Here is a 19138-nt window from a genome sequence, read left to right on the forward strand (position 1 = left end):
CGCACCTGTCATGGAATTATTCAGATACTAGCACAATGCCCTTTGCTTAATTAGGAGATTGTCCAAAGATGTTGATGTCTTGTCGTTGTTATGTGAGTCGTGATTAAAAAGAGAGAGAAAATATAACTAAAGCTCATCCTTCAGTCGCTGGATAATCTTAAGCGACCATAGTGCGTTATTTGCAAGATTAATTGTGATATAACATTTTGAATTTTGAAACATAGGAATATGAGCATGCATGAGTAAGTTGAATGCACAAGATTGTGGACCAAATAGGAGAACAACGTCTATCGCCACGTTAGAGTTAGAATTGCAAGTATAAGCACGTTGAAAAGATCTTTATTTATTTATTTGTATGGTGCCACATGTGGATAGAAAATATAACGAAAACTCATTACTAGTCTCACATGTGGATAGAAATGTATTTATTTATTTGTATGGTCTCATATATGAACTCGTCATCAACTCCAACATTTATAAATGCCTAGAAAAGATCTATTGTGCCTCACTGAACCTCACAATGGAGAGAAAAGGCTTGTTAGAATTGCAGAGCACATTTCCAAGCCCGACAAGCTCGCCGACATCAAGGTTGTAGACCGTCCGTATGCGCCGTTGTTGGGCCGGTGCTGCTGCCGCTCGTGGATGGGAGTGCCTTACAGGGGAGGCTCGGCGTCGAGTTCGTCACCGCGCCGGAGTGGTACCCCGCTGGACGAGGTGGACCACATGGTCGTCAACTCCTTCCGCTAACTCGAGCCAAATGTGAGCAGTGAGCACCACGTGTTTATGGTTTTGGTTAGCTGAACGTAATCTTGCCAAACAAACATAGAACCGTGACTTTTGACCAGAACAAGAAATTTTGACATGTTATGAAACAAAAAAAATATAATTTTTACGTCTTAAGATTCTCAAATGGATTACAGATGTTGTAAAATTCAAATGTAAATATATTGCTCTAGCCTGCACCATTGTGCGCAAAGTCATATAACAGCTTTCTTATTGAGGCGGCAGATTACATGGAAGCAAAATGGCGCGCAAACACAATTGCCCAGACATTGCCGTCATTCTACGTAGACGACGATCGTCTGCCATCGAACAAGACCTATGGCTTCGACCTTGCATCTTAGCGTTCTGCATGGCATGGCTCGACAAGCAGGCTCCTTGCTCTGTGCTCCTCACATCCTACGACACAATCGCCATCCTCGAAACTATTCAATTGGAAGAGCTATGTCATGGACTGTGCAGCCCCTCGACAAACCTTTCCTCGGGAGTTGAGGTCCAACAACCAAAGAGACAGATAAGTTGCCCCAAGAACTACTTGACAAATGCAACATCATTTGAAATGCAACCACGAGACTAATTGTTCCATTTTTCCCTCAGCTGCAGGTGTTGACTCATAGGTCCAACGGTATGAAATGAACCCACTTCTGCACTTGTAGCAAGACGGCTCACAATTGCAGTGAAATGTGTCAAATGAATACAAATTAAGCCTACAATCTGTTGGAAATATGAGCAATTTATCAAATAATTTTGCTAACGGAAATACTAGATAAAGCATGACTAATATAGCAAAGATAAAGCAAGTCATGCAATCTGACAGAAAGAAGGTAAATAGCATCTGCATATCTGAACTTGAACTAAATACATCTAGAACAGACACTAGATGAAATTGCATATGCGAAGTAGAACCTAACATATGTAGGGCAGAAACTAGAGCCAAGAACTGTAGCAGGACTCCTAACAGAAAGAACAAGAACACGTACGGGACAGCAGCAGCAGAAGCACTGGACTTGGGGTCGACATCATCTCCAGCCATGTCATCGATGAGGTTGTTGACGTCGGGGAAGAAGTCGTCGTCGGGGAAGTAGTCGTCGGAGTTCGTGATGAAGAAGTCAGTAGTCGCTCGGAGCGCTCCCCAAAATCCTTATCACCCTTCTACCGTAAAGGACTCAAAGTGGTGCGGTTTCGGAGGCCTACTGTCCCGACTCGCGGTGCACGCCGCTAGCTGGTATGAGGAAGATAGCAGCAGCTTAGAGATTGGAACCGGTGGCGAGAGGAAGAAGAAGTTCTGGTGCATCTCTCTGAGAGGAGCGACCTCCCTTTTATAGGCGCAAGAGAAGGAGGCGAGAGGCTGCGCCGGGAGCTGAAGGGAACGAGGGAGATGAAACGAACAGGCAGAAGCCAAAGGGTGCAGCGTTCGTATTCAATATCCACTACAGCAAAATCTTTCCAGCTCCCGAGTGACCTTTCGTATACCCGTAGTGCGTGGCAAAAATTTAGACATCGGCTCGGCTCATTCCCGCAACCCGCGGCGCGTCGTGACGAGGCGTGGCGTGGCGTGGCGGGCGGTGGAGGAGGAGCGCGCGTGGATGTCCCTCTTGTTCTCATGCTCATACAAGTGTTGAAAGAACCTCCCTTATAAGGAGGTCCAGCTCCCACTAAACTAGCAATGTGGGACTAACCTTTAGTAGTATCCCTTGCCTTGCACAAATGGGCTAAGTGGGCCTCTAGGATTTATTTAGGAATTTCTGAAATAGTTATTGGGTTGTCGCAAAATAGACTAAATTCCAGAAATCCCCCACCAGATCCCAGAGGCACACGGAAATTTGCCTTTGGTTTCAAAACACTGTTTTATATACCGGTATTGCAGTGGAGACTATTAAGTTGAACTTCCACCTAGAACTCTATGCTACACTAGTAAGCAACTTGAACAATGGACTGGACCTTGAACTGCAAGTTTTCTGCGAATCTAGCTTCACACAAAGCCTTGACTGATACTAGGCTACCGTGGGTCTTCCCCACGGGTGGAGCTTACGCGTCATACTCCGTGACCTTTCATGAGTTTACTAAAGAGAACCTTACTCTCATAGATTGCGACGTTTAACAATCAGACTTATATAGGTGTGTTCTTCAAAAGATGTTCTGCAGGACAACATCTCTGCTTAAAAGAGCCACTTATAACACATTAAGATATACATCAACCTGCCATGCAGATTAGGAGAATATTGCATCTTCATGGAGTAGTATTGTTAATAGTAAGGATACTCTCCTCTCAGTTGATCAACAGCTTGTCTTCCACATCTAATTCACGAGATCTCCGATCACAAAGAATATGTTACCACTGTGAACAACTCATATTGTGGGTCTCATACCCATCTCCCTCGATGCATTATCTATCACATTACGTGATAGACCCTTAGTAAAAGGATCTGCCAGATTTTTAGACGTTTGGATATAATCCAATGCAATAACTCCGGAGTTTCTCATTTTCCTGACGGATTTTAACCTTCTCTGAATGTGTCTTGATGATTTCTTGTTATCCTTTGAGCTGCTCACTTTCGTGATTACAGTTTGATTGTTGCTGTTCATAAGGATACCCGGTGCAGGTTTCTCAAGAACCGGCAAGTCATTCAAGAGCCGACGAAGCCCATCTGCTTCGACCCTAGCTGTATCTAGTGCTGTGAGTTCTCCTTCCATTGATGACCTCGTTAAGGTGGTCTGCTTGCAAGACTTCCAAGAAACAGCGTCACCTCCATGAGTGAATACATAACCGCTCGTGGCCTTTATCTCATCAGCATCTGAGATCCAGTTTGAGTCACTATACCCTTCAAGCACCTTTGGGTGCCCGGTGTAGTGAATTCCATAATTCGCAGTGCCTTTCAAATGAGGCAAAACTCTCTCTAGAGCTTTCCAATGCACATCTCCTGGTTTTGAGACAAACCGATTCAGTTTGCTAACAGCAAAAGAGATGTCAGGTCTTGTAGCACTGGCTAAGTACATAAGCGAGCCAATAATCTGAGAATATTTCAATTGATCTCTAGCAATTCTTCGATTCTTTTGAAGTAACACAATCGCATCATATGGTGTTGGAGAGGGCTTGTAGTCACTATAGCCAAAGCGACTCAAGATCTTTTCTACATAGTGAGATTGAAGCAATGTAATCCCACCATCATCGTCTCTCAACAACTTGATGTTCAGAATGACATCATCCACTCCTAAATCCTTCATCTCAAAACAACGAGATAGGAAATCCTTGACCTCCTTAATAACATTAAATTTTTTTCCTAAAATCAGTATGTCGTCAACATACAAGCAAAGCATAACTCCCTCGCCCCCATCATGGCGATAGTACACACATTTGTCAGCTTCGTTCACAACAAAGCCTGCAGCTGTTAAAGATCTTTCAAACTTTCATGACACTGTTTGGGTGCTTGCTTGAGTCCATACAAAGACTTCAGCAACTTGCACACTTTTCCTTCCTGACCATCTAGTACAAACCCATCTGGTTGTCCCATATAAATTTCCTCGTCCAACTCTCCATTTAGAAAAGCAGTCTTAACATCCATTTGATGAACAAGAAGACCATGTGAGGCAGCTAGTGAAAGTAGAACTCGAATAGTGGTCAGTCGGGCCACATGTGAGTAAGTATCAAAGAAGTCTTCACCTTCCTTTTGGGTATAACCCTTAGCCACGAGCCGAGCCTTGTACTTTTCAATAGTACCATCAGGCCTAAGATTCTTCTTGAATACCCATTTGCATCCTATAGGTTTGCACCCATAAGGACGATCAGTTATCTCCCAAGTTTCATTCGCCAAGATGGAATCCATCTCGCTACGAACCGCTTCCTTCCATTAGTCAGCATCTTCAGATGCATAGGCCTCTGAAATAGAACTGGGAGTATCATCTATGAGATACACAAGAAAATCATCACCAAAGGACTTTGCAGTCCTCTGTATCTTGCTCCTAGTAGGAACTTTATTGTTCTCCTCCCATGATTTTCAAAGTGTTCCGTCGAAATGGCAGGTTCGGTAATTGTAACTGGTTCCTGATTCGATGAACTAGGCATCTCCTGATTAGATGAGGTAGCCATATCCTTCATTGGAAAGATATCTTCAAAGAAAGTCGCATCATTCGATTCCATGATCGTACCGACATGCATGTCAGGTACCTCAGATTTTACAACCAAGAATCTATAACCAATGATATGAAAAGCATATCCCAGGAAAACACAATCCACGGTCTTTGGTCCAAGCTTGCGCTTCTTTGGAATTGGCACATTGACTTTCGCCAAACAACCCCGGGTTCGTAGATAAGAGAGTTTTAATCTTTTCTTCTCCCATTCCTTGAATGGACTTATCTCTTTATTCTTTGTGGGAACTCGGTTTAGGACATGACATGCAGTCCATATCGCCTCCCCCCACCATGTCCTGGAGAGACCCGATGTGTCTAACATGGCGTTAACCAAATCTGTTAGAGTACGGTTATTTCTTTCGGCCACCCCATTTGACTAAGGTGAATAGGGAGGCGTCCTTTCATGGATTATACCACGTTCCGCACAAAAAGCATCAAATTCATTGGAAAAATACTCTCCACCACGGTCGGACCTAAGCCACTTGATTTTCCGATCAAGTTGGTTTTCCACTTCAGCTTTATAGATCTTGAAAAAGTTCAAAGCCTCATCCTTAGATTTCAGAAGATACACACGGCACTATCTAGTGGAGCATCAATTAACGTCATGAAATATTTCTTTCCACCTTTTGTCAAAACACCATTCATTTCACGTAGATCTGAATATATGAGCTCTAGTGGTGAAAGATCTCACTTTTCCGCAGTCGTGTGAGACTTACGAGGTTGCTTAGCTTGCACACAAACTTGACACTTAGATCCCTTGACGGTGGTGAAACTAGGGATTAAGTTCAACTTCGCTAGTCGCGACATGCAACCAAAGTTAACATGACAAAGACGTGAATGCCACACATTTGATTCACTATTGTTGCAAACATGATTAACAACTTTATTGCAAACGTCTGACAAGGATAAACGAAACAGGCCTCCCGACTCATAGCCTTTACCAACAAAGGTTCCATACTTGGATATTACAAATTTATTCGACTCAAAGACAAGCTTATAGCCATCTCTACATAGAAGAGATCCGCTAACAAGATTTTTATTGACGGAGGGGACATAATGCACGTTCTTCAGCCGCACGATCTTCCCCGAAGTAAACTTCAGATCGACCGTGTCAACACCACGAACAGAAACACTTGAACCATTGCCCATCAGCACGGTAGAAGTCCTTGTGGTCTGATAAGACGAAAACATGGAAATATCACCGCATACATGCACATTAGCACCCGTGTCAATGAACCAATCAGGAGAATGACATACTGAAAGAATAGTGGGAAATATACCATACCCAGCATCCTTCATGTCAGTGTCTCCAATGACAAGATTAGCGTTCTTGCCGCCTTTCCCAGGATGACGCTTGTCATAGCGATTAGGGCAACTAGGAGCCCAATGATCAGGATCCCCACACACATGACAAACACCTTTCTTCTTGTCGTTCTTCTTCTTGAAGTTCGTGTGTTGCACAACCTTGTTCTTCCCATAAAACTTTGCTTTACCATCAAACTTGCCCTTGTTCTTGAACTTGTGGGGATGGAAGTTCTTCTTCTGTACCAGATTGGCACTAGATCCTCCCTCAATACCTCGAGCACGTGTGTCCTTTGCTCTCGCCTTTTCTTCAACCTCAAGAGTGCCAATGAGATCCGGGACGGAAAACTCCTGTCTCTTATGCTTCAGTAAGGTAGCAAAGATCCTCCACGAAGGAGGAAGCTTAGTGATGATACCTCCGGCAACAAACTTGTCCGGTAGCATACAACTGAAGTGCTCAAGTTCTCTGGCAAATGACTGTATCTCACGAGCTTGCTCAACCACGGAGCGCTCTTCGGTCATCTTGTAATCATAGAATTGCTCCATGATGTACAGCTCAGTACCAGCATCCGAGACCCCAAACTTGGCCTCAAGTGCATCCCACATATCTTTTCCATTATCAATTGACGCATAAGCATCAACTATGTTCTCACCAAGAACACTCAAGAGAGCAGCCTTAAACAGAGTATCCATTTTCTGAAAAGCTTGTGCCTGTTGAGCATCAAGCTCTCCTTCAGGTTTGCCAAGAGTGGCGTCATAGCAACTCATGGTTTGAAACCATAAGACTGCTCTCACGCGCCACCTCTTATAGTGGATACCCTCAAACATAGGAGGTCTCATGGAAGCAGCAAAACCACTTGGTGTAAATTGCCTATAATAAGGTTTTTGGATTGTTGGAAATATGAGCAATTTACCAAATAATTTTGCTAACGGAAATACTAGATAAAGCATGACTAATATAGCAAAGGTAAAGCAAGTCATGCAATCTGACAGAAAGAAGGTAAATAGCATCTGCATATATGAACTTGAACTAAACACATCTAGAACAGACACTAGATGAAATTGCATATGCGAAGTAGAACCTAACATGTGTAGGGCAGAAACTAGAGGCAAGAACTGTAGCAGGACTCCTAACACAAAGAACAAGAACACGTGCGGGACTACAGCAACAGAAGCACTGGACGTCGGGGAAGTAGTCGTCGGAGTCCGTGATGAAGAAGTCAGTAGTCGGCCTACTGTCCCGACTCGCGGTGCACGCCGCAAGCCGGAAGATAGCAGCAGCTCAGAGATTGGAACACCAGCGGCGCGGCGGAGGAGGAGTGCGCGTGGATGTCCCTCTTGCTCTCATGCTCATAAAAGTGGGGAAAGAACCTCCCTTATAAGAAGGTCCAGCTCCCACTAAACTAGCAATGTGGGACTAAACTTTAGTAGTATCCCTTGCCTTGCACAAATGGGCTAAGTGGGCCTCTAGGATTTATTTAGGAATTTCTGAAATAGTTATTGGGCTGTCCCAAAATAGACTAAATTCCAGCACAATCATCTTGATTTCAGGTTGTTTCTTGATGCATTGTGAATGGGCCTCGACGGCTGATAGAATTTTCACCGGCGCACCCATGATCACAATGCCGCAATGGGTGGACCAACGAACCACTGCAAAGTATGTGGAGAGCGTGGGGGATCAGCCTGCATGCGCGTCAAGATGAGAAGGGCTAGGTGAGAAGGGAAGATGTGGAGAGGTGATGGGTGGGAAGGAGCGCAAGACGAATGTTTCTATGTGGATGCAAAAGGTAGAAGTCCAAAGCGGCTATGTCTGAAGGAGGGCGCTCAGACAAGAATATTGCAGATTTTGCAGCCAAGTATTTATCGAACCAAGAAAAACAATTAATTATGGAGATTTTCCCAAGTTCCTTAGCCTACACTGAAAGTTTTGAGTCCCTTGTTCTTGAAATCAATCTGCATAACAAAATCACGCGGTAGCTGAAAACTACCTGTTGTAAAATCGAACAGTAAGCTACTTGTTGGAGATCGGAAGGAGCAAAATAAGAGCTGATTCAGTCTAGTCCTGCTATCAGAGCATATATGCACATGAATAAGAGCGCTCGTTGTATATGCAGGCAAAATGTAATGTGAAATTTACACATCACATCAAAGGATTCATACACAAAGTAATGGATCCTTGTGGACAAAACAATTTACACATCACATCGGTCCGCTTCTTCTTTGCCGAGTCGAGAAGCAATGCAATGCGAAATCACAGATCAAAGAAAATTTCTAACTAAATGATAAAAGAGATAAGAGTGCCACAGGTAACAAAATATTTATAAGCACTGCTATAATCTAATAAGATTGACAGGCTCAACGAGACATGCAGGCAAAATGCCTGAAACGAAATGGTACCTCCTGGTGTATTAAGCCATATTGACCAAAAATATTTAGCCATGCACTGCGAAGGTATATATCTGATCATAGCAATGCATGCCTAAAGACAACTGGAATGTTTTTGTTATGACCGACATATTAGGGGCTTAGCCCAGTGGACTGTGGCCCAAGTTATCTTATTGTTATTAGGGTCTTAGCCCAATTATCTTATCATTATTAGGGTCGTTTGCTTAGGAGTCAAGTAAACCTCTTTATATAAGGAGAGGAGATGTATCAATCTAATCAAGCAAGAAGCAATCATTATTTGCTCGGCTTTCCTTAGGGAGCCGGGAGACCTAACCCTAGCCGCCTCTTGCGCCGCCGCCGCCGCCGCCTCTTCTCCACCACGCAAGGACGGCGCCCAGCCGCCGGCCGCCGCGCCCTCGTCCTTGTCTTCCTCCATCTTTCCCCTACAATCTCCGCCCTAGAACCGGCAGAACCCTAGCCCCTAACACCTTGGTATCAGGTAGATCGGTTTCGACGATGTCTGCACCACCACCAATCCGGCCGCTGCCCACCACCACCGCGCCGCCGCCAATCCCCTCCACTGCGCCGCTAGCCCTCCCCATTGCGCCGCTGGGCTCCACCGCCGGCGCCTCTACCGGCCAGTCGCCGCCCCCCTCCACGGGTCCGCCGCCACCACCCTCCATCGCGCCGCTGGTCTACTCCACGCTGGAGATGACCGGCGTCCTCAACGATCTCGTCACCGCCCTCCAGGGCATACTACTATACCTCGCCGGCTCCTACGGGCCGCCGCCGCCCTTGCCGCCGGCCGCCGCGACCGGGCCAGCTGCCCTGCCGTGGTATTCGACACCCTCGGCGCCGACCGGGCCTTTACACCACCACTGGACGCTTCAGCCGCCGCCCACCGCCGCGCCCCAATAGCCGCCGTGGCCGGCGCCAGCCCTCGCCATGTCACCCACACCACCCGGGTCCTCGCCGCCACCGCCCTGGCAGCCACCGCAGCCCGGGGCCACCGCGATGCTGGTTGGACCGCTGCAGCCCCCGCTAGGATCTGCGGGACCTAACCCAGGCGGTCCAGGAGATCCGCCTGTTCTTGGCCGGGTCTAGGGCGTAGGTTGTACGGGAAGGGGGAGGGCTGCGGGACCTAACCCAGGCGGTCCAGGAGACCCGCCTGTTCTTGGCCGGGTCTTACGGGCCGCACCAGGCTGCGCCGCCCCTCGCCGCCACCGCGCCGCCGTGGCAGCCGCCGCACCAGGCGGCCTCCTTCGTGCTCGCCGGGCCGCTGCAGCAGCCGCTGCAGCTGCCATCCACCGCCCCGCCCTGGCTGCAGTGGCAGCCGCCGCTCCTGGTGCCCTCCGTCGCGCCCGGCGCTCCGCCGCAGCAGCCGCTGCCACTGCCCGGCACGACGCCGCAGCAGCCGCTGCAGCTGCAGCGGCCCCCGCCGGTCAGCTCCGGCCCCGCATTGACCGCGTCGGCCGGAATCCCGATCTACCAGGGCGTCCCCATCCAGCAGATGAAGTTCCCGCCGTCGCCGTCACCGCTTCCGGTTTGGATCGCTACGCGCCACGTGTCGGTGGCGGTGAGGCTGCAGGCTGCTACGCGCGGCCTCCTAGCACGTCGGCGTGTATGGGAGATGCATGGTCTGCAGCTGCTGCTCCTCCCAGTTGTCCTTCGCTGCGCAAAGGACCTCGATCTCGTCCCCACGGACAGCGACCTCAAAGTCCGCGGCATCGGTGGTTGGGGGGCGCACCCCTCTTCGTCATTCTCCATCACAAGCCCTCCACACTTCTCTGTGCGGTGCAGACCAACAGTCGTCCAGTGGGGAGAAGGCAGGGTGTCGCCGACAGGAGCGCACCGCGTAGCACCACTGCATTCCGCCGGCCGCCGCAAGGGCGCCTCTGCTGGTCTCTGTTGCGACCACTTCCAGGTGGCCTTACCCTTGCACTCCTTTTTTTCAAATGGTGTCCATGGGATCCAGGTGGCTGTACACGTGCACGTCCGACGTGCGGATGGTGTCCACTTTTTGTTAAGCGGTCCAAAATAAAGCGTCCTAGTCCATTTCAGGTTGAGAGTAATAAAACAAACCGAGATGTAAAAGGCTTGTTTTTAGGTGTTAGGTTTGTGTTGCGTCAAGTAATTATTATAAGTTGGTTAGGCTGCAGCTCGAGAACAAGCTGCATGTCCAGGTGGGGTGTAGTGTTAGAGTACGTGATGGACCTAATGGGCCTGGGCTGGCGATATAGCCCATTAGTCTTAGGGTTAATTAGAGATAAGGGTCGCTTGCTTGGGAGTCAAGTAAACCTCTCTATATAAAGAGAGGAGATGTATCAATCTAATCAAGCAAGAATTAAGAAGGAAATCCCTTCCTTCTTGCCTGGCCATGGGCAAAAGGCCCCCGGCCGGCCCTCTCGCGCCCTCCTTCTAGCGGCGCCATAACAGTTTTGTTGATAATTGATCTGTATGATAATCAGGACAACATGATGCACAAAAGGCAGTTGAAACATGCTGCTGCTGCACTCGAAATGTTGCAAAGAGCATATACTGTGGGAAACTGATGATACAGGTTGCACGGCAAGCAAACTATCATCAGTGCATAGTATTTATGATTTTCCCACCAAACATCGGACCACGAATTTAACTCAAAGTCTGAATTATAATCGTAATACCATACATGCTTCATAGCTCACATCCGAAAACTTCCATTGCTCCACAGATATTAAGCTTTGTGGCAAATCTGCACCACTGAGAAAGGGTCCTCAAAGGAGTAATTATTACCTGTCTTGAAGCTCCAGGGCCTGCCTCCTTCAGGACCTGTGCTCCCGAGAAGCACCATTACGCAGCAACTACTGGCCATCTTGTTAGAAGCTTGCTGCGCTTTATGAGTTGCCTCATCCATTGAGGATCACATGAAGCTCGGGTTAGCCATGGAGACGGACGCAGTCCTTAGCACCCTTGCACTCCCGAAGAAGAACTTTAGGAAGGCAACCTCCCCGAGCTCCCCTCGGAATTCTTTGTAAGAGAACACCTTGATGCACGACTTGACGCTTTCAGTGGGCTTGACCAGCTTCCAAAAGTTGAGATTCAGCCTGGCACTGCCAGCTTCATAATCACATTTTTTAGACTGCAGGACAAAAAAGCAACTAAATCACTCAAAAGTTCAGCTATGATGAATCATGCTGAGCATATAACGCAAATTAATAACTTGCAGTGCCTCTTATTAATTTTAGAACGAAGGCTCAAGAAGAGCCCGGCTTTGAATTAACAAAGCCATCAACCGGCCAGGATTACAAGAACACCAACTAACAAGAAAAGCAAAAAGAGAAACAAGCGGCTGATACAAGGAGCAAAGCGAAACAGACTCTAAGGCAGTAGCGATAGCAAGCACGCCATGCTGCCGCCATCACCCCACAGGACGACCTACACCAACCGGACAAGCTACGGACTTGAGAGGATGCACCACCGCGCAAGCTTCGTGATCGTAGCCAAACTCGAAGACAGAACAGACACTCCTCTGGAACTGCCACTGCAAAGGGCCCCTGCCCTCTCATCCTGGCTCGAAGGATGCCGCACCGGCAGGCGGCAGCTCGGTTCACCCTAGAACCCAGAGGAAGACGTCCAAGCTGCGCATGAGGAAGGAACTAGGAGCAGACCTGCTAGCACAGAGCACACCATTCCGAGCACCGTCGTCGTCCGCGGTTAAGCCACACCGAAGGGCTAGAGCTGTCGGCCACAGTCACAGCAACACGGGTAACAGCGATGAGCCACCGAAAAAAGGCAGAGAAGCGCCGAGCCAAGCTGCCACCCGCCACCATCACACCCACAACCCGACTCTCTCGCCGCCCCTGCGATCCCCGGACTGCGCCTCCAAGAAGGAACACGACACGGATGTGTCGTCGCCGCCCGAAACAGGGGACCTAGGCTTTCACCTAGCAGGGAACGGAAGGAGGGGAAGAAGGATCCTCACCACAGCCTCCAGGGAGGGGAACGACGCCCATGGCGTCGCCTGCGATGTGGCTGCGCCGGCCAGGGGTTTCCCCCAGATCCAACCCCACTCGACGAGATCCGCGCTGCTGGCGCCCGGGAAGAACGGCCAAAGCCACTAGGACCCGGATCCGGCGATGGAAGGAGCAGATCGGGGCGGAGAGGATGAGATGCATCTGGCGGCCGCAACCGCGCAGGGGAGGCCGCACACCGGCGCCCGTGGACCGACGCCTCCTCGTCCCCCGCGAGACCGAGGGAGGCGCCTCACTAGCTCCAGCCGGAATGGCCCGCCGCCCGGGCCACCCGGCGCTCTCCGCCCGGGGCCGCCGCCCCGGATGCCGAGGCCCTCCACGCGAGGTGGAGCCGCCAGATCCCCCGCCGCCACCTTCATCGGTGTCGAGCGCACGCCGGCTGGCGGCGACGGAGGGGAAGGGGAGGGGGGAGGAGGGGTGCGGCGGCGGCGGTTAGGGTTTCCCCCGAGTCGCCTCGGAGGAGACGACGCGGGGGCGGGGGGGGGGGGGGGGGGGGGTGTGGTTCACCTTCTTCTGCCTCTTATTAATTGGGAAAGCATCTGAGGAAGGTGGCAGATATTGTGCTCAAATGAAGCCCCAACCTATGTGGTGACTCGTGAAACACATATTGTACATTATACTACGAGGCATACCTAGATGCTACCCCGTATGGCGTAACAAACAGTAGCTTGATTTCACTAATATGTCTGAGACATGACATGCCAATATCTCCGTGTGTAGAGCTAAACACCAAGTAGCCTAGTAGTACAGAAAAACAGCAACTAAGGTTGCCTCATTATTACAGTTCATGTATAACAAAATTAGAAGTGAGGCTACAGATTCGAGCTGCAGTGTAGTTCTCCTAACACATGTACACTTTTCCAAATATATTCTTCAAGAAGAATTTTCAGATACAAGTCATTACACCTTCTTTGTAATTATTTAATCAGACATAACTGCCTAATACGATGCATCATAGAAGCAAAACATCAATATATATGGCATGCTACACAGACCCCTCCAGCAAATTGTAGGCAGCAATTTGCACCACCCAGAATTCATAACAAATTTCATAACTAAATGAAATTAACATGCAATGCAACCCCCAGAAATATCATTTTGTACTCTAGTCTCTGTAGTATGTGTAAAGAAGACCTGATGGCTAAGAATAAATAGAAGCCTGACAAAAACTTTGTAATTAGTTAATCAGACTTAACTCATGACATGACATGGTCTAGTAGCAAAGAACTAACATGGCATTGAGGTAATATCACACAGATCACCAACAAACTGTAGGTAGGAATGAGCGAGATAATTATATATATGTTCCATATGTCTGGAACTGCATGTGAGTTGCAAAATTCACAGCTGAAATACAGGCCCTAAAGGTGGAGATTGCTCTCCTAAAGTTAGTGCGGCGTGACTAGAAAAAGCCTGATGGCTCATAATAAATGGAATGCTTGACAGTTATGATCATTCACTCGACAGAGCTGTGCAAATCAATGATCAATACTTCCACATGTGAAATTAGCAGAAAGTAACAACTATCAACTAGCTTACCAAGTAGCCAACACGTGAAAGATCAGAAATTGATATGGTGTATGCACTATGCAGTTCCTCATGTTTGTTATTCACACATAACAAGTTGCACAGTATATCCAGAGATCTCATTAAACAATTCATGTGCTTGCTACCATTGTCGATCGCAACAAAAACATGGTCCAATCAATCAAGGTTGTTGCTGAAGAAAAATGAAACAAAGTCTGTATTGATGGTGGTCCTAACAGGTGCACAGTTTATCAAATAAATCCACTGGAGCATGTGCATATCTTGTGAGATTTGTTCTTTAAAGCAAAGTTTCAGGTGTGAACCATGACAAATACCTCCCAAATTACTTGTCTTAGATTTGTCTAGATACAGATGTATCTAACACTAGATACGGAGACAAATCTAAGACAAGTAAATTGGGACGGAGGGAGTATTAATTAACCATAGAGAAGTGCCTGATGTGACACGGTTTAGAGTAACATGATAAACCGCATGGAACTCCAAAAAACTGTAGGTGGCAATGTGTTTAGTTTATCATGTATAAATTTCAAAGTCAGAAACGAGACCTGCATGCCACTTACAACATCGACAGCATGAATATTGCCAAGTAGTATGATATATGGCCACGGTGAGAGACCCTATAACAAGAGGTAAAGAAGCAAAGGAAACAACATTTGGAGAATTGCATAATAGTACATTATCTGTAGTTAATCAATCAGAAGCTGAAAACACACCATCTGCAGCGAACAAAATCTGCTGCCACAAACATTCTACACATAAGACATAGTGGAAACCGGTATGAATGTAAGCAAAACATGAAATAATAAAATACCATAATGTGCAGTGCCTCCAAATTGGGAAAGCAGCCGAGGATGGAGAGAACCATCTTGGAATCGGTGTGGCTTCCGAAACGCACATTCAGACTCAGGAACTTGACGCTAGTGGTGGCGCTTGAACTCGCATTTATCCCGGCCTGGAATGAAACCAATTGAACAAAAAAATCACATATCCAGTATTGGACCTCCAACAGCTGGACATTCTACTAACTGAAGAAACTGTTAGACTACAGACAGGAGATGTATACACCATGACGATGTTGTCTCGCCTCTCCAGGATGGTGTTCCCTGGCTGCAAGATTCCTAATGCGTGCAGCTTGGAAGCATCACCAATCCTGACCCTGGTTCACAAGCCGCCGTCATTGCCCCGGAACCCCTCCAGGATGAGCCGCTCGAGGCGAGGAACCTTCACCACGGCGATGTCCTCCGGAACGGAGCTGCAAATTTGGACGCACCGGAGGCTCTGGCTGACGAGGCGAAGGCGCAGCCCCTTGTTGCATCCATGGATGTTGAGGTCTCCAGGATGGGGCTCTCTCGGCGACGACAACGTCGATGTCCCCGTCCTCCATGACAACGCTGCAGATGTCGAGCTCCCAGAGATGGGGGAAGGAGGTGCGGGTCGGTAATCTTGCCATGTCCGGGAACTTCCAGAGGCTGATGTAGAGGCAAGTGAAGCTGGCGATGCCGAAGAGCGCGGTCGGAAGGGGCACGTCGAGCGGCCATGGGCAGTTGACGAGGGTGAGCTCCTGGACGCCCTTGGTGGCGAGGAGCTGGAGCCAGCGCGCGAGCTGGGCCTGGTACGCGCTCATGTGGCTGGAGGTGAGACGGGCGTAGGGGATGGGTCCCGTGTGCGCTTCGAGGATGGTGGAGATGGCGGTGACGATGGCCGGCGAGTCGGCAGGCGTGGCGGAGGTGGGCGTCGTTCAGGATGATGCGGTCCACGCCGTTAGAGGCGCGCAGGTCGGGGATGAGCTCGGTGCAGATGCGGGTGAGTAGCTCCTCCGTGGATCGGTCCACCTCATGCGGGTCGCGCCGCCTGCTTCGTAGATCGGCCTCCATCGCGGGGTCGACGTTGGTGAACGGCGCTTGCCGGGGACCAGCCATGGTCGGCAGCGGGCGTGCCGGCGAGGGTTTGGGGATTTAGGGGTGGCGAGTGAAGTGGATAGTGGAGTGGTCTGTGACTGAGGAGGTGGATGATAGAGGTGGGCCTTTATTTAGGGCTTCGTGTTTAGTTGGGCCGAATTCCGGCACAGGATGTCTCCAGGCCAAAGTTGTAGAACACATACTAAAAAAATACACGAATTCATATACAAGGTCTATTTAAAATAGGACCGAAGTTGTAAAGCATCAAGAGTGGTGAAGTCATCACGGGCACCTCTCCCCCGTCTACGGGAAAGCATCAAGCCTGGGATTTGATCTAGCCATCAACCATTGTTGCAACCGTAGTCGTCGTCTTCATTCTCATGTCGCTCGCTCATTCGGACGAGTAGTGGCCAACGGAACGATAAGCGGGAATGTGGGGATTCCATTCTTTGCTGTGAAGGAGCTCAAGCATTCAACGGCATGGCTCAGGAGGTGGCTTGCCAGCTAGAGCAGGCCAGTGAGGTGACTCGCAGCTCGCGAGGATGGTGGCGGTGGCTCCCTAAATGGTTCCGACGACGGAACCGGAGACGGCGAAGAGCTATGGGGCATTGTGACAGTGATGACTTTTCTTAGTGGTGACAATTGGTGGCGTCTTTGACGACGTGGGAGGAGGGTGGAGAAGGTGGTGGATGTGCTGTAGGAGATATGCCCTAGAGGCAGTAATAACAGTTATTTTGTATCTCCAAGTTTGTAGTGAATGTTTATGTTCCATGCTATAACTGCTATGATTCCCGAGTCTGCAATAACACGAGGCTCGGAGGGAAACTCATATGCATGTGTGGTATAATAAACGGTAAAATGTATTCCTAGTCTTGCCTCTAAGACTGGCTCAAGTATTGCATGATGATCCTGTTTTCCTGATCATGGGCATGTCTATGCTGGCAATTTTGAGGGCACGATGTTAGTAGAACGATTGTGTTGGATCGACCCAAATTGATGTTATGCTATGAGATACATTCGTCACAAGTTAATGGTTAATAACACAGAGAAGTTAATGTTTGCATAATTCCTCGGACCATGAGAGTATCGAGTTCCTTCGTGCTTGCTTCGTGAACTTTGGGGTTTGTTAAACGTCATCCGTAAATGGGTGGCTGTTACGGCGGCTTACGGGTTCACGGAAAAGTATGACTAGAAACCAGATAGCTCAAGATTGGGAATTGCTCCTCCGGCGATGGAGAGATATTCTCGGGCCCTCTCGGTGTCACGGTATCCGTCATCGTCTGGCCATACACAATGTGATTTGATCACAGGGATACCGGAACACGAAAACGAGAAAAGAGAAAAAAACCGGTATCGAGGTAACTTGCATAGTGGACAAGTTGTTGATTTACGGGGATGCAGATAAATATCACCTCGGGTGTTTGTAACATATCGTGAAGCAACGGGAATAACACACGGCAACTGGAGGTTCACTTGAATATTTCTTCGTGTGGGTATAGGGATCAATATGGGTGTCCATGGCTCCGATGTTGATCATTGATCGGAAGCTGTTCCGGTCATGTCTATACTTCACCAAACCTATAGGGTCACATGCTTAAGGGTCATCTATCTGCTGAATACTAGACGGGGAGTCTGAGAGAAATTCACTAATCCGGAATTGTTTCGGAACGAATCCAAAATCATTTTAGTGGGTACTGCAATTATTCTAAGACCCACAAAAATATTTTCAGAATTTATGATCGCTGAAAAATATCGTCATGAATAGTGAAACACATTCTTGTTTGCTTTTCACAGATGAAAATCGCTAATCTAGAATTGTTCCGGAACGCGTCGAAAATTATTGTAAGTTGGTACTGGAAATGTTCTAGGCCCACATAAATATTTTCAGTTTGAACGGACGCTGAAAACTGTCGTCATGAATAGTGAAATCGCATTCTTGTTTGCTTTTCGCAGATGAAAATCACTAATCTGGAATGTTCCGGAACGCGTCGAAAATTATTATAGTGGGTACTGGAAATGTTCTAGACCCACATAAATATTTTTTGTTCGAACAGACGCTGAAAAATGTCGTCATGAATAGTGAAAGTGCTTTTTGGGTGGCTTCTTGGACAAGCCACCTTGAGTGCCTTTTTGGTATTTCCCCCCTTGGCTTCTTGGAGAAACCACCCTTGGGCTTGGCCTATAAATTGGGGTGGAGGGGGCTGCCTAGAGGATCATCCCTTGCTCTCATGCACATGCCATGACTTGTGTGGCTTCTCTCCCCCTTCCAGCGAAATAGTTTCGTAGAGCCGAAACGCTGTCTGGGATCCGGCAGGAACTAATTCTGGACGGCGAAGCCCTGCCGGATCGCTGACACCGTATGTGTGCAACCCCATAGAGAGATTGTAGTTTTGATCTTTTGCCCGAGGGGCTGTTCGAGTGTCCTCCTGAAGGGCTGTCCGAGTTTCGAGGGTCCTCCCGAAGGGCTGTCCGCAACATCGTCCGGGGGACTGTCCGACCGCCTCCCGAAGGGCTGTCCGGAGAGGGGGTACATCCTCACGGTTGGGAGGTTGTAAATCCTAGCTGCGGGGATCTGCACCGACGATCTCCACCGACTCTTCTTCCGCTGCGCTACGAGTCAGTACGGATCAGATCAAACGTTGTATGCAGTCTCCATAGTGGTCCTGGGTGTGCTCACTATACCGAAATTTTTGTTTTCTGTTTCGTTCCCCTACAGTGGCATCAAGAGCCGTGCTATGCGTAGATGCAGGTTACGAGCTAGAATACATGGAGATGTATGGGTATTGCATAATATAACTTTGGAGTAGATGAGATCTATTGCTGAAAATTATTTATGCGGCTGGCAAATGAAATCTGTTACCCGATGTTCTTGTTGCTTCCCTAGAATTTGCATATTTCTGATCTTGAAACGGCATGATGGAATTTCACAAAGTTCTGGCAATCCGCGATCCTGATTGATCAACAAAGTGCTATCAGTTCTTTGGGTTCCACCATAGTTGAGAGAAAGATGAAATTGCGCAGACAAAAGGGCAATGCAGATATGATCTGCACGGGGGTCATGCGTATGACGAAGATTAGTATGGGGTT

The 19138-nt window shown here is 48.3% G+C and overlaps 2 pseudogenes; one reads left to right on the forward strand and one right to left on the reverse strand.

Annotated features, from left to right (window-relative positions):
- The first annotated feature begins 480 nt into the window (after positions 1-480).
- On the forward strand, positions 481-8187 carry LOC141040655 (UDP-glucosyltransferase UGT13248-like; annotated as a pseudogene).
- A 2980-nt stretch (positions 8188-11167) lies between these two features.
- LOC109738853 (uncharacterized) lies at positions 11168-16143 on the reverse strand (annotated as a pseudogene).
- Positions 16144-19138: the final 2995 nt, after the last annotated feature.

Source organism: Aegilops tauschii, chromosome 2 (assembly GCF_002575655.3).
Source record: "Aegilops tauschii subsp. strangulata cultivar AL8/78 chromosome 2, Aet v6.0, whole genome shotgun sequence".
Lineage (NCBI taxonomy): Eukaryota > Viridiplantae > Streptophyta > Magnoliopsida > Poales > Poaceae > Aegilops > Aegilops tauschii.